The sequence below is a fragment of the Silene latifolia genome, chromosome Y (assembly GCF_048544455.1).
Source record: "Silene latifolia isolate original U9 population chromosome Y, ASM4854445v1, whole genome shotgun sequence".
In the NCBI taxonomy this organism is placed as follows: domain Eukaryota; kingdom Viridiplantae; phylum Streptophyta; class Magnoliopsida; order Caryophyllales; family Caryophyllaceae; genus Silene; species Silene latifolia.
This window is the reverse complement of record NC_133538.1, coordinates 266,809,253-266,814,285: the sequence shown is the minus strand read 5'-3', so window position 1 is coordinate 266,814,285 and position 5,033 is coordinate 266,809,253.

Genomic DNA, 5,033 nt, shown 5'->3' with positions numbered 1-5,033 from the left:
TTATTCAGGCTTAACATTCCACCAAATTGGGGCACCGCGCCCGATAGCGCACAGTGCAACAACTAGTCCAGAAAAAGGTGATGGAGTCATCTTGCCAAGAAGACAAGATTCTCATGTACCACAATATTCAAAATTAATTGGTGATAGAATACTAGTCTTAACTAGTCTCTTAATGCGATTTTTGTTTATATGACCTAAACAACAATGCTTGAGATAAGATTTATCTAAGTCACCTGTTTTGAGATTTTTGTTTTCTATATGATAAACTTCATTAGTAAGATCTTAAATATAAATACAATTGATAGAGTTGGCATAACCATAACATCATATCATTAAAAGAAAAGGTACAACACTTGTCCTTGATTACAAAAGAGAAACCTTCTGCATCTAATACAGATATGGAAATTATATTCTTGCATAGAGAATGAAAAAATAACAGTTATTTAAATACAACCCAAGGCCAGATGTTAAACTAATTACATAAGTCCCTACGGAGATAGTGGCTACTCTAGCTCCGTTGCCAACTCGTAGAGCGACTTTACCCTTGGCTAGTTTACTCATGTTTCTCAGACCCTGTAAATGATAACAAAGATGAGAACCACATCCAGTATCAAATACCCATGAAGTGGTATTAGCATAAATGATGTCTATCACATAGATGTCGGATGAAAATATACCTGAAGACGTCACACGTCCTGCTTTCTTATCATCTAGATACTTGGGGCAATTACTTTTCCAATGCCTATTACCGTCTAAATAGAAGCACTTCTCATTGGAAGTCGGCCCTTTCTTGGCCTTAGGTTGGCTATCCACAATAGCTTTTCCCTTATCCTTTGCATGAGGGAAGGGTTTCTTCCCTTTGCCGACTCCCTTCTTAAACGTTTGCTTGCCTTTAACACTCACAGCAAGAACATCCTTCTTAACACTCCCACTCGATTGCATGTCCCTCTCAGCCTACATGAGAAGTCCATGAACCTTGTGAATACTTTTATTCTTGTTCTTCATGTTATAATTCACCCTAAATTGGGCAAATCCATCATGGAAAGAGTGTAGTACGCAGTGAATCACAATTTCTTGAGAAATATGACAACCATACTTCTCCAGTGTTTCCACGTACTCAATCATTTTGAGCACGCGTGAACTCACAAATTGTCCTTTCTTTAAACTTGCTTTAAAGAAACGGACAGCAGCATCGTACTGGAGTATACGAGGAGCTTGCGAGAACATAGTTGTAACTCTCGTGAATATTTTGTGAGCGTTAAGGTGAATGCACATTAGTTACAAAGATTGAGACATAGGAAAAGTCAAAACATTTTTTATCGCCCCCGACTCGCGTTGGTACTCTTCATAAGAGGCCCTCACATCGGGATTAGCCCTAAACCTCGGTGTAGGCAGAGAAGGGTCAAAAAGATACCGCAATTTGCCATCGGCGATGGCGGCAATCCGAAGTTGTGCTTCCCAATCAGTAAAGTTACTACCATCCTCCTTTAAGGAAACTTTTTCCATAAAGGACCTTAACCATGAATCTTTGGATAGTGGAGCGGATGGTGATAATGTTGTCATTGTTGCAAGATGTTATCAACTACAAACGGAACAAGGAGGAAAATTAACATTTATCGTAAAATTATACTTGTAAAATGTTTAATTTAACAAGTTAAATTGCATTAATATAATGATCTCCCACTAAATTATATAAACGATTCCATGACCCGTCTCTAATTAATTTCGGGGACGGTGAGCTAATACATCCCAATCTTAATAAAATTAAGTGAGTTAACTTTTAACTGATTCAACACCAAGAACTCTTGGTCGACGAATTTCTTAAATTTATCTCTAACCCCGGAACTGAGACTCGTCTCTGCATCCCGTTGAGTCCAACCAAATTTGACGTGTAATAACAATTATTACCCTACTTACCCAACGTAAAAAGGTTACACCTCGCTGAGGCAAGCGCGCTCGTAATGAAGAAGAGATTCATAGTTGCTACTAATTGGTAAGGCTAATCTCAATTTTAATTAATGTGAGAGATCTTGTCAATTAATCATCTCTCACTTTTAAGTTAACTAAATCGGTGAATTCTATACGACCGTAAATTGACAACATTCATATGTAATGATAAAATGCATGTTGTGATGATTTGACATGAAAGCATGTAAACATGTAATAAAACAATAAAGTCCTAATATGGCCACCTAATAATTCTAGCTAATCTAATTAACTAGACTATTACACTTCGGAAACCTACTCTTTGGTCCCTTGAGTCTTAATTGGAACACCTCCAAGGAACCTGCGTCTTTAGGATTTCAAAACTCCTTTCCGAAATAACACCGTCTCGTGAAAACTCCGTCTTTGGCAAAAACGCCGGAATAAATAAATAACTGCTATAATCAAATTACATTGTTATTTCTATTATAAATTAATTAAAATAAATAAAATAAATCTATTAATTAATTACAAACCGACGATATGAGATTGTATTTAAATTACAAACAAACCGATATTCCCATACATTGCGAGTAATACCGATTTCTAACTATGGCCATACTAGGAAAATTACATGATTAATAAATAAAATCCATTAATCAACATGAATAATAAATATGCATGCAATAATAAAAACATGCCAAATCGTCCTAGCTTACCAACAACGATCACTCGAGCTCGGTTTTGCAAAATTGGACATTTTTAACCATTAAAAATTCCTAATCAACTCTTAAAACATTTTTAAGATTAACCTATCATTCAAATATGGTCTAATCCCCAAAAACAATTAGTCTCCAGTAATGATTTGGTTATTTATTAGGTCAAATTGATCATTATAGCAAAAATTACCTTGTAAATCATAACTTTTATGAAATAAAATCAATTTAATCATAACCCTTATGGAAAAATTAAATATAATAATTTCGTAAATTCCGTTACCCTACCAAAAATGACGTCGATGTCAAAAATTTAGCCCATAAAATCGATTTCTAGCATTTCCGCAATTTAAACGATAATTGTACAACTTTTACGATTTAATTTCAAATTTAATCATAAAAATTATAAAAACTTCAAAACAAAGTTTTTGACATTTTGGAACAAATTTCAGTACCTAAAAATGAGAAAAATTTCGACCAAAAACTTTGATTACTAATTATTGACAAAATAACCACTATTTATCAATTTTAATCAAATAAAAATTGATAAACATGTGAAAGTTAATCAAATTAATTTCCTATATTCTACTTCTCATAAGTAAAACATGCAAGTGATTATTTGTGAATAACCATACCTGAAATTAATATGCAACATAATTTTGTTAACAATTAACTAAAATTAATGCATTTTAACTTGGTTTTAATCGAAAATATGTAATTATAAGCTATAAAATTCCACAAAATATAAAATTTTGACCCTACCCATTTTAGGACCAGAATATTACATGCAAAAGAAAATTTTGAGTAAAAACTAATTTTAACATCAAAATTCCAATTTTATCAATTTATCTCATAAAGCGATAAAACCGTCTTAAAATGACGTGCATGTATTTAACAATGCTCTAATACCACTTGTTAGAAATAAGACCCTAGTTATACTCCTCTAAGTTCATTCCAAGTTACTACTTAACTTTGTTTATGGTGATCTTATTACATGCATGATCTTCCTTGACCCAAGTTTTCAAAATAGAAAACCTCCTTAAGATGCAAACCCAAGACTAGCACAAATACTTAGTATAAATTAGACTAGTTGCTACTAAGTAACCCTTAATATTATTTCTATTACTACTCTAGTAATAGTAGATTAATATTAGCATTTTGTGAGTTGTTGAGAGAGTTTGCATGTTGTGAATTATGGTCAATTAAGTTGTGTCAAAAATGAGAACAACTCTTGTCCTCTTTTTAACACCACCACACGGTCCAACATCACCCAAGTGGGTGAATTTTTGTTTAAAATAATTTACATGCAAATAGGTAGTGTATAGGTATGATAATAAGGATTAAAGGTTGTAGGATGTGACACTATCAGTAGGTGGAGTGTAGAATAAGAAGAGAATAATCATCATTAGTCTTCACTACTATCTATACCATCAACCATGTGCTTATTATGGTCCATTTTGATTTTTGATATGTAACACTCCTTTTTTACCCGGCCAAAGTAATGGAAGGATGTTACTATTTCGGTTTCCCGAGCCCGTAAAATCGGAGTCACAATTAAGAAATAACTTAAATAAATAAAGTATTTAGCAGATTACATAACCATAAATGAATAAATGAAAGAAACGATAAAACTCATGACTACTATGCTACTCTAACGAGATGACAATCGACTCCAAGTCCAAAGCCCGTCCCGTCTCCCACATGACACCAACTCAACCTGTACTCAACCTACTCCCCATATGATTGGAAATATCAGTTGGATCGACACAGGCCACCCCGCAAAAAGGTGACAATTACACAGACACACAACACGTCAGTTTCAATACATTAATAAGAGACACAACATAGTAAATAAATAACATGCTAAGATGTAAAGGAGATACAAATACCATGCCGGTACCAGGACACGCCCAGACGTACCTATTTCCGTCGGTGCCAGGGACACGCCCACGACACCACGCCTCACTATAAGGTACCGGGACATGCCCAGACGTATCGGGTCCGGAAGCGAACCGGATCCCCTGTCAGACGCCGTGTCTCACCCACACGAGTCCCTCCTAACTCAAGCCATTAATGTGCACATCCCTTTTGGAGTGGGAAGCTCCCCGAGGTGACCCGAGCGCAAGACGGTTTCCCAACCGTCTTACGTCTTCTCAACAACCAAGTACCACAACCAAAGATCTTCAACACAATGCAACCATAACCACATGTGACAAATGAAGAACAACACAAGCATATGACTAGTTTATGAATTCAATCCCAACATGTATGAATAACCATTTCTCAAATACCAACATGATATACCAACCGACTCACAAATGCAATAGTTAGGAAAGACACCCAAATATGCATACAAAATATTGAAACCGAGTAGGACAACCTACCTTTTCTCAT